This window comes from Solanum pennellii, chromosome 12 (genome assembly GCF_001406875.1).
Source record: "Solanum pennellii chromosome 12, SPENNV200".
NCBI classification, from domain to species: Eukaryota; Viridiplantae; Streptophyta; class Magnoliopsida; order Solanales; family Solanaceae; genus Solanum; species Solanum pennellii.
The window spans coordinates 41,454,998-41,468,701 of NC_028648.1; the positions used below are offsets into that span (position 1 = coordinate 41,454,998).

Below are 13,704 nucleotides of genomic sequence, written 5' to 3' on the forward strand. Positions count from 1 at the left end.
CACCACCCTACATTTGATACTCCTAGAATAAACAACTTTTATAAATAAATAATTAAAAATTATCGGTTATACTTCTTATTAATGAATTATCAAAATAAGATTTGCTAGCTACAAACTAGTGGAGGATTAGCAAAGAATTAATATCGTAACTAATTCCTTTTTTTCTTCTAATAAGGGGAAAGTCATGATTAGTATTTAGAGGCATTTTAACATCCTAGCTAGAAGCTGAAATAAAATGATCTTTTTTTAAATGAAATGTAATACCATGATAAAAACTTTTATTCACTAGAAAACACTTGCTTAATTACTAATTCTAGTGTGATCAACTTGAATAAATGAGTAAAAATACGTGTCAAATCTAATGTATATAATCGGATCCAACTATTAAGAAATTTCATTGACATTAATAATCACATGAATAAGCTATTATTGAAATCTAATTAACGCTAGTCATGTAACCTCTTATATTATAAGACTACAATTTTGGCATACATAATTTATATAACTTAATGATCAAGACTTTCATTTTTTTAAAAATAAAATCTTTAAGTAAATTATATTTATATAAAATTATTTTAATTATTATTATTTTAATTGAGAAAAAAACTTACACTGTTCGTGTAGATGAGAATAATAACTTGATTATGTTTGTAATTTAATATTTGTAATTAAAGAAATTAATTTTGATTAATTGTTTTTAGTAGTGGTAAGTATATATTGGGACCCAATTGCGTGAGAACAAATTCTATAACAAAAGTACTTTAGCTACCGTTTTTTGTTTTGAAGCAAGTAACGGCATTTTGGCTTATGATTGTATTTATTTATTTATTTTGTATTCATTACAAACAAATTATCCTTTTTTTAATTCCTACTTTTTATTTTTTCTCTTTTTTTTTTCCTTTTGCCACCCTTCCCTATATTCTTTGCATATTCAATACTCATCATATCTAATCTCTCATTTCTCCATTTTACACTTTGCCCCCTACAAAAAAAAATTCTATATATAGGCGTAACTTAAGGTAGCGGCGAGAATAATCATGATTTTCCATGGAAACTAATTATTTCTGGTCATATCTCAACTTGTATGACAATCAAATGGGGAGTGGAGAGACGTTTGAAGGTGACAAGTTGTCAGATTTGACTAGGTCTGATACTTGTTTGCCGCTAATAGCTTTTAATGAGGTGGTTGAAACAAAAACTGGTGTTGGTAAGAAGAGAAGTCCACCAAACCAAAAAAGGAATGGTAAGGGAATGATTGAATCAAATTCTGATGTTGATGGAGCCGAAGCTAAAAGAGAATCAGAACATGAGATACACATATGGACGGAGAAAGAAAGGATAAAGAAGATGCAAACCCTGTTCGAGTCTCTTCATGCGTTGGTTCCTACGCTCCCTGCTAAGGTAAAAAATTCTTTCAATGACATGCCTTGTTTTTTACTATTCGATTTCTTATCGAGGAAAATTATTCAATAAATTTGTGATTATTTAAAAAAAAATTGTTATTTTTATTTTATTGTCTTCTGCAACCTTAATTAATAATCATAATCAATTCATCAAGAATTATTCAAAAAATGGACATGGTTTTTTTTAATCAAATAAAAACTTGTAAAAGCTTATTAAGGAGATATGATTCTCTCTCTCTCTTTCTCTCTCTCTCTCTCCATATATATATATATATATATGTATGTATATATATATATATATGTATATATATATATATATATGTATATATATATATATATGTATATATATATATATATATGTATATATATATATATATATGTATATATATATATATATATGTATATATATATATATATATGTATATATATATATATATATGTATATATATATATATATATGTATATATATATATATATATGTATATATATATATATATATGTATATATATATATATATATGTATATATATATATATATATGTATATATATATATATATATGTATATATATATATATATATGTATATATATATATATATATGTATATATATATATATATATGTATATATATATATATATATGTATATATATATATATATATGTATATATATATATATATATGTATATATATATATATATATGTATATATATATATATATATGTATATATATATATATATATGTATATATATATATATATATGTATATATATATATATATATGTATATATATATATATATATGTATATATATATATATATATGTATATATATATATATATATGTATATATATATATATATATGTATATATATATATATATATGTATATATATATATATATATGTATATATATATATATATATGTATATATATATATATATATGTATATATATATATATATATGTATATATATATATATATATGTATATATATATATATATATGTATATATATATATATATATGTATATATATATATATATATGTATATATATATATATATATGTATATATATATATATATATGTATATATATATATATATATGTATATATATATATATATATGTATATATATATATATATATGTATATATATATATATATATGTATATATATATATATATATGTATATATATATATATATATGTATATATATATATATATATGTATATATATATATATATATGTATATATATATATATATATGTATATATATATATATATATGTATATATATATATATATATGTATATATATATATATATATGTATATATATATATATATATGTATATATATATATATATATGTATATATATATATATATATGTATATATATATATATATATGTATATATATATATATATATGTATATATATATATATATATGTATATATATATATATATATGTATATATATATATATATATGTATATATATATATATATATGTATATATATATATATATATGTATATATATATATATATATGTATATATATATATATATATGTATATATATATATATATATGTATATATATATATATATATGTATATATATATATATATATGTATATATATATATATATATGTATATATATATATATATATGTATATATATATATATATATGTATATATATATATATATATGTATATATATATATATATATGTATATATATATATATATATGTATATATATATATATATATGTATATATATATATATATATGTATATATATATATATATATGTATATATATATATATATATGTATATATATATATATATATGTATATATATATATATATATGTATATATATATATATATATGTATATATATATATATATATGTATATATATATATATATATGTATATATATATATATATATGTATATATATATATATATATGTATATATATATATATATATGTATATATATATATATATATGTATATATATATATATATATGTATATATATATATATATATGTATATATATATATATATATGTATATATATATATATATATGTATATATATATATATATATGTATATATATATATATATATGTATATATATATATATATATGTATATATATATATATATATGTATATATATATATATATATGTATATATATATATATATATGTATATATATATATATATATGTATATATATATATATATATGTATATATATATATATATATGTATATATATATATATATATGTATATATATATATATATATGTATATATATATATATATATGTATATATATATATATATATGTATATATATATATATATATGTATATATATATATATATATGTATATATATATATATATATGTATATATATATATATATATGTATATATATATATATATATGTATATATATATATATATATGTATATATATATATATATATGTATATATATATATATATATGTATATATATATATATATATGTATATATATATATATATATGTATATATATATATATATATGTATATATATATATATATATGTATATATATATATATATATGTATATATATATATATATATGTATATATATATATATATATGTATATATATATATATATATGTATATATATATATATATATGTATATATATATATATATATGTATATATATATATATATATGTATATATATATATATATATGTATATATATATATATATATGTATATATATATATATATATGTATATATATATATATATATGTATATATATATATATATATGTATATATATATATATATATGTATATATATATATATATATGTATATATATATATATATATGTATATATATATATATATATGTATATATATATATATATATGTATATATATATATATATATGTATATATATATATATATATGTATATATATATATATATATGTATATATATATATATATATGTATATATATATATATATATGTATATATATATATATATATGTATATATATATATATATATGTATATATATATATATATATGTATATATATATATATATATGTATATATATATATATATATGTATATATATATATATATATGTATATATATATATATATATGTATATATATATATATATGTATATATATACATATATATATATATATACATACATATATATATATATATATATAGAGAGAGAGAGAGAGAGAGATGTGTAGAACCTCAATCAAATTGGAATAAATTTATTTGGTAATATACACATTCCTCTTATTACTAATTTGTATATATCTACATGTTAGTTTCAAAATATAATAATAAGATGTGTTTTGATTATCAAAAAAAGTGAAGGATAAAACAATATAGATCTTCTGATTTTTTCGCATTTAGTTGAAAAAGATCCAAAAATTTATTCATATTTTCTGTTCTAGCATAAGAATATCAAGTTCTCATCATTATTTAAATTTGCCAAAAAGAACATTTTCTTAATATGTATAAAGTACTTAATAAGTATATCATTAACCATAAAGAACCATTATACTCGTAGTAATGTATTTTCACTTGTTATTACCGATAAAGCTTGCATTTTTCATATTAATTACAACCAATAACATTTTTTTATGTATAAATCAGTTATTACAATTAATTTTATTGTCTGTTGCTTGATAGACAGGATTTAAAAATTATAAATTTATAATTATGGCCTTATTTTGTAATTTGTACTTATTAAATGAATCTTTTTAGACACTTATAAATGACTTGAAACTAATTAATTCGTATATGATATTTCCTTGATTTCTTCATGTGTGTTTACTTTTCCCTTAGTTAGTGAAAATCTCGACTTCGCGATATGAAGTAGAAATAAATTAATTTCATATTTGTTTTTGTATATGCAGACCGATAAGTCTACAAAAGTTTATGAAGCAGTGAACACATCCTAATGCTGCAGAATACTTTCAAAAAACTTGAAAGTCAAAAGCAAGAAAGGCTAGAAGAATATAGCATAAGGTTGATGGATTCACAACAAGTTGGTAATAGTTGGGAGAAGTATGTGGGTGATCAAGGATCAATATGTAATTCTACAGCTATTACACCAACTAATCCTTGTGCTAGTCCCCTTATTCCAACAGGTTTTTTGATATGGAGTTCACCAGTGATACTAAATGTATGTGGTGGAGATGCACATATTAGTATTTATTTGTTGTCCTAAGAAGCCAGGGCTATTTACCATCATTTGTAAATTATTTAGATTGATTTACCTGAGTCAAGTGTTTAAAATAAATATACAGTTTTTCTACTTTTACAAGATCATATGGATAACATGTCTACATATATATTTAGTGAGTATATTATTACTGCTTAGTTCTAAAAACATGTTTGATCGATGTATACTCAGGCAAAAGGTGGAAGTGGCATATCTCAATTCTCGAAAGCATTCATAGTGGAAGAAAGGTTTAAGCAAGTTGCAATTGAGATAATGTCCTTGACAACCCCAAATAAACAGTTTAGTTTTAAACTAAAGTTTATCCGGTTTTAGAGGATGGACGGCTGTTTCTGTGAAGGCCATATAGTTCATCCAATTGAGAATAAACGACTGCGGTCGGAAAGGCTATTTTATTTACTTTTGTATTTCTTTTGTGTATCGCGCATTATCTATTTACTTTATAGTTCATCCGTTAAAGAATGAACAGTTGTGTCCTAAAAACTATTTTATTTTCTTTAGCATTTTATGATGAACGTCTGTCTCCGTATAGGATGAATGAAAACTATGAAAAGTTTCTTACAATGATATTTATAAATTAAATATCAAAATCTTCGTTTATGTGTTTGCTTTAAGGGTGTGTTTGGTATGGATGGATGTTTATCAATTCCAAGAACCAAAGTTTTAATTTTCCAACTCTCACCAACTCTTTTTATAAATACAAAAAATAACTTATTTATTTTAAAAAAATTATAACGCAGGAGTACTTTTTTTTTACTTCTTAAAATTCAAATATGACGAGATGCAAAACATGAATCACATTTGTAATTATGATTTTTCTAAAATTGAAGGCATATTATAATAAAATTTAATTCGACTTTAAAGCGCTTATAATTAATTTTTTGAGCTGCTCCTATTTCTCGACCCTCATTCTATAGCATTTTTCTAAATTATAATTTATAAATAGTCTTGACATAAAAAAATTCTTACCTACCAAATAATAGAAATAAGCAATAAACTGAAATTACTCATTCTCACTCCCTACCAAACAAGCCCTAAGAGATAAAAAAAATATCACGTTCCTTAGGTTTTCTGAAGAGGGTAAGCTAAGAAAGTTATTATATTTTGTTATGTAAAGAGGAATTCTCTTTTTACTCGCATGATCTATAATTGAAGTATATCATTATGAAACTAATCTTTTATTAGCCAAATCTTTATACTTATTCGTTTCCCCTTTTTTCTTACTTGCTCATCGTGTGGTTCTATGAAGACAACTATATTAGTTGTTTATTTCGTTAGTATTTAAAAAGTTTAAGATTGATGTTTCAATTACCGTCCCAACACTTAATTAATCCAAATATCGGTACGTATCACACATGAACAAAAGCAAATGCCTAATGATAGTAGTTCTTTTTGACAATTAGCATGTAAGTATAGCTTATGGATTGGTTATTTGCTTAAGGGGTTGTTTAGTAGGATGTATAACATTAGTACTACTGAATAGGATTATATGATGATTGATATATTTGTGGTGGAGTTGCATAATATAAATAGAGGCATGAGGTTCGACGTTAATAACATGTCTTACGAGGTAATTAAATATGGGTGTGTTTTGCCATCACTTAATTTCTTAATACAATTCTCATATTGTATCACCCTTTACAGATTTGTTTTTAGTTTTATATCTTGATTTCAAGAGATTTTCATCCCTATAAATAAGTTATTAAAATTGTAAAGGTGTTGGTTCAACTTATCTCCTCTGCTTGCATTCCTTAGGAATTATTGGCATTGGAGTGTGAGTCGTGCAATAACCTTTTTGTTTTCCTTGTAATTGGCTCAATGACTATTATTCATCTGCTTCAAAAACTTAACTATCTTTTTTATTTTGTTTTGCAATTACTTGTTCACATAATTATATTTACATGTGAATCTAAAGAAAAATTATACTCTTGTACTGATTTGAAATATGATCTCTAATGTATTGAAAATGACAGAGATTTATTTTACCTGTTAGACCATAGCTGTCTTTAGCTTCGGTTATGGATTAAAATAGCTCTTTTTCTATATATTGGATCTTGATTGTTTTTATGGTAAAATGTCCTTCCTTAAAACATATTATGAAACTTTATTTATAGTTTAATAGATGGTGTTGATTTATTGGTACATACGAAAATAAGACTCATTTTGTTTGAATTTATTACTTGGTGGGGATGGATTTTTAAGGACTAACCGTTATATTGTTAAAGGATGATCATTAAGAAGCTGAGTTAAATCAATTGGAGTTTGTTTGGATCGATTTTATCCTTTGTTAAAAGGATGACCATTAAGAATAAAGTCTTTTTGAATATATTAAAGATATTTTTGAACCTATTTTTTTCTTCAAAAATAGAGAATTCACATACAATGAAAAGATCGATAATAATATATTAAATTATAAATAGAGTGTGAAAAAATGATATTAGATATGTATGAAAAGTTTATTTCTGTTTTAATTTGAGAAGAAAAAAAACTATTTTCAGTAGACTTAATTCAATTAAAGTAATTTAAAACAAATAATAGAAACAATGAAAAAAAATGGCATGGTAACAATAATAACACTAAATCAATACTATATAATAAACAGACATCATAAACAAATATATAATCTATTAAAATTGAATAAATATTTATTTTATAATAAATATTATATCTAAATATTTGGTTAATAATATATAGGAAAAACTACCCAAATGCACATTTTATTTTTATCATAATCCCTAAGATTCCCTACCATTTAAAAATAATAATAAAAAATTCTCTCTCGGATACATCCATTCCCTGTGTATCTGAAACCTATCCCTTTTTAATACATTCCTCACCTCTCGGTACATCTCTCTCCTATATATCCAATGTCATATCCCCTCTCAAATACATATCTCACTTATGTATCTGGAATATTTTTCAAAAAAGAAGTAAAATATGGTACTAAGAGAAAAAAGTCAAAAAGAAAATAAAAATACAAAAAGCCAAAAATCATGATTACAGTTTTACAACAAACGCAAGCATCGAAAGAGGCCAGAAAATATTCAAAATAATGAAACATAACAAAAATGGTTCATATTATGACAAACCCCTATTTGCAACTGCCCTTACGTCACGCCATAGATAACTATTTTTTTCTGTCAACATATACTTTATTTTCATTTTCGTTTGATGTTCAATACGTATTTCGAGTCTCTATTTATTTATGTTGAAAGACTTCAAATTTATAGTTAAAAACAAAAAAATTATTGTTAATTAATTTATCCATTTTCAATGTTTATTAGCTATTTTTACGGTGAAGAAAAAATTTGACAGTGAATTACCTTTCAAATCAGTGAAATTCATCATATTATTGTGGAAAAAGGGTAAAAGATGCCCCTCGACTTTGGTTTGTGATTTGACTTTACCCTCGCCGTTGTAATGAAGTTAAATTTACCACTCCCATTACTAACTTCACCAAATTATCATACATTAGACGGAATCCCCAAAATTAATCCAAATTTAACCAATTACCCGATTTTTTTTTAAAAAAATCTTATTCCCTGTTTTTAACCCAATGACCCGACCCCTCTAGGATAACCAGTACCAACTAACCCAATTAACTGTAATACCCATTCACATTTTCTCCCAAATTTACCCATTAACTTCTCCTTCAATTATCTACGGTGATATTTCTCAACAAATCATATTTTTGCCAACATAAGGTAAGAATTTTTTATTTTAGGTTGATTTTTCTAGGACATCTCTCTTTCGTTCTACCCACTTTTCTTCCAGCATATCACTGTTGGAATTAATGCATTCACTTTATAACTTGATGATTAGTATTTCAATAATGTCTCTTAGTTTCTCAAGAAGTCTTCTAAAATTTTGTAATACATGTTTTAGTAATTTGTGACACATGTATCTAGTTAATTGTGCAAGACTTTTTATTTTCTATTTTGAATAGTATAAACAGTGATATAGTTGATGATTGTAATCATCTCAAGTGATCTTAAGTAGACTATTAAAACTTGAGCATTCTCTAAAGATAGTATTCTCCTTCCATATTTTCTACAAATTGGTACCAGAGCAGGTTTCGTTCTTAATTTGGGGTTAAGTGAAGAAAAAATATGGCATCCAAAACAAATGAAAGTGTTGAATCTTCAATTGTTCTTACTCCATTTTCTGGTGGAACTGATTTTGAATATTAGATGATAAGAATGAGAACATATTTGAAAGTTGAAGGTTTGTGGACTGTTGTTGCAAATGGCTTTGAAGAGCCAAACAACGATGATAATTTTACAGCAGTAGAGATAAAATATCTTGAGGCTAAGTATCGTCAAGATGCAAAAGCCCTCAAAATTTCTCATAAAATAAACAAAAGAAGAATTACATAAAAAAAACAAGCAGGATCATGTTGATTCTTCTAAGAAGATTGAAGAAAAAGGTGAGAAAAGTACCAGCCTTTTTTGTAAAATTTGCAAAAGGACTAATCACAATGCAGAAAAATATTGGTACAAAGGCAAGTCCCAGTGTAACTTTTGCAAAAACTTTCGCCATATTGAGAATGATTGTCGACACAAGTAACAGGAGTAAACAAACTTTTGTAAAAAATAGGACGAAGAAATGGAAGACAGTCTTTTTTTTTTTGCTTCTCAATGTGATCTTTCAGCAAAAAGCAATGAATGGTATGTCGATAGTGGTTGTGGCAATCACATGACTGGAGATGAAAAAGTTTTCCTCTCAATTAATAATAGGATCACTACTAGTGAGAATGATGAATGGAATTGTAGTTGATGAAAAAGGTAAAGGTACCATTTCAATCAACACGAAAGGGGAACGGTAAGCAAATTCATGATGTTCTTTATGTTCCTGACTTGAAAAAAAATTTGCTTAGTTGGTCAATTCATGGAAAATGGTTATTTTCTTGTGTTTAGAGATAACTATTGCAAGATTTATTATAAAATTGAGCCAAATCAAGTTATTATTGAAGTAGATATGATAAAAAGAAAATTTCCTTTACAATATCATTACAATACATTCAAAAAGGAAGTTGTAGATTTTTCATGGCTTTGGCACGAAAGATTTTGTCAATTGAATTTTCATGGTTTGAAGCTTCTCAAGCAAAAAGACATGGTGCTAAACCTTTCTGAGATACATACTAAGAATAAGGTAGATAATACTTGTATTATATCTTTAGATGTGTCAAATCCCTAGGTGAGGCGGACAAGCACCTTCTAAACACATGCTTTACAAGTAATTTATGATGAGAAAGTAAACTACTATGCGGATTACTAATGAGAAGCTTCATATACAACACAATTTGAAATCTCAAATGGAAGCACATATGAAGTGAAGACATATAACTTTTAGCCAAGAGACTTGAACTCTATATGATAGCCAAATACTCACCAACTAATATTAAAGACAAGGTATTTATGAATGTAGAACCAAGGAAGAATATGGACAAATACAACGTAAGGACAGATAAATATTCCTAGCAAGTACATACATATAAATGTACAATGGAGCAAGTAGTGATCCTGTGAGGTAACATTATAGTCTAACACAATGGGAGTAATAACAAAGAAAGGGAAAATATGAACATCTGACAAGATGACATACTTAGAAACAATTGAAGGAAGTTTGCAAGATATGGGCAGACCATATATCCATCATATAAACATATGTACCATGTGTAATCTAGGATCATTTTGACTTATATAAGGGAATACGTGCTAGGGATACTTTGAGAATGAAACAAGTTTAAACCTTGCATGCTAACGCTTGATAGAATAAACACACACATTTAGTAGCAAACTCATATTAGAGTACTCACTTCAATGCTATAGGGAGTAGGAACTAAACCTATGGATCAGTCACTACCAAGGGCACTTAGAAAGCTTACTTTTTGTAATGCAAGTTTTGGATTCATGCCAAAGATATAGGAAATCAAATAGCCTTACATACCTTGCTATACAATTCAAAGCGTATCATTTAAGCTCCTTCTCTTCAGATCACTAATCTACAATATAATAAGTTGTAAGACTAGTATAAGTAGCTAATCAATCAATTTGAGCCACTTGATCACACACAAATAGTAACGAAGCAGTAAGTTGCAATCTATCTAGTGAGTGTTTTCTTTCCTTCCCTATCCCTTTAATCACGTTTATATACTGTACAACCTTCGTATCAGGTCCTCCCTGAAACTCCATGCAATATTTAAGTCCTTTAACGTCTCCATAACTTCCCCGCACATCCATTCACATCCCTTATCATAATATACATAAAACAATTTTTGAACATAATAATGTAATAGAGGCAATATAAATCATGGTTTCTGATCACCATCACTTGAACAAGTAACATTACTTTTAAAGTGCTCAAACAAGCTCATAACTTAATTTAAAGAGGACTCCCCACCATAGTTGTCCCAACATGCACTAATCACCAGAACATCCTCCCTAATACTCACCATGTAAAAGTAACATTCAAACTCACTAACACATACCAACTGTCCTAATTAACTCAAGCACAAGAGGGAGAAAATTGCAGTAGCTTACAGGAGCGGCTAGAAACAACTCATAGTCGACATAAATCATATGCAGATATTAGAAGGAGAGGACTAGAATTTTTTATAAGGGATTGGGTGTTCTTGAAGATGTCTCCGACGAAAGGGGTAATGAGGTTTGGTAAAAAGGGAAAGTTGAGTCCACGCTATATAGGGCCATATAAGATTATCCGAAAATTCGGCCAAGTAGCCTATGAGTTAGAGCTACCACAAGAGCTTTCATCAGTTCATCCGGTATTTCATGTCTCAATGCTACGAAAATGCGTAGGTGACCCATCTCGTATTACTCCTACTTAAGATGTACAGGTGCACAACAATGGATATCACAATGAGTTAACCAACTTCCTTTCAGATTATTTCTTGCTAGACAGAAACCTCAGTTGCCAAGACTTGGACTCTTTAAGGTTTAGGTTGTCCTTTCTAACTTATCTTGATGTTAAATCAGATTATTCACTTAAATTTTTTAATATGGGAGATGTTGTACCAGCTTGTACTTTAAAAACACTTGTTTCCTTCATATTTTAATGGTGAAGCTGTAGAACAGAACTCTTGGAGCTTCCATGGCTTTCCTTGGGAGTAATTTTGGAGAACAAGTAATACGAAGGAGATATGATAAGCTTGATGATTTAGAGGAAATTTTGGAGTAACGATATTGAAAATGACGTGGGAAGCAAATGTGACACCAACATAATACTTATTCTATGAGTCTGCACGCATTTTTCACATCTCAAATTGAAGCACATACGAAGTGAAGACATATAACTTTCAGCCAAGAGATTTGAACTCTATATGATATCCAAATACTCACCAACTAATATCAAAGACAAGGTATACATCAATGTGGAACCAAGGAAGAATGTGGACAAATTCAACTTAAGCACGGATACATATTCCTAGCAAGTACATAGATATAAATTTACAATAAACCAAGTAGACATTTTGTGAAGCAACATAATAGTCTAACACAATGGGAGTAATAACCAATAAAGGGAATACATGAACATGTGAAAAGATGACATATATGATGGAATAGACTATTGAAGCAAATTGACAACATATGGGCAGATCGTGTATCCATTCTATAAACATATGTACCATGTGTAATCTAGGACTACTTTGACTTATATAAGGGAAAGAAGAGGACGAGGAAGAGGAAAATGTCCCTCAAGGAGGAGAAATCTCATATTCAGACGATGAAGAACCACTTCCAAGAAGAATAAAAATGTTGAGTGACATTTATCAAAAATGCAACTTCGTCGGTGTTAAGAAAGGAAAGTATGAGGAGGCAATAAAACATGATGTTTGGAAGAAAGCCTTGGCAGAAAATAATTGGAAGATTGAGAAAAATTATGCTGGGAGTATGTGAGTATACCCAAATAAAGAGAAGTTGTAAGTCTAAAGTGGATTTGCAAAACTAAATTCAATCATAAAGGAGATATTCAATAATGTAAGAGAAAAGCAAAATTCAATTGCAATTATTGTCAGACACGA

At 24.8% G+C, this 13,704-nt stretch overlaps 1 pseudogene; it reads left to right on the forward strand.

The window, feature by feature from the left end:
* Positions 1–1,047: 1,047 nt before the first annotated feature.
* Positions 1,048–5,978, forward strand: LOC107006248 (annotated as a pseudogene).
* The last annotated feature ends 7,726 nt before the right edge of the window (positions 5,979–13,704 follow it).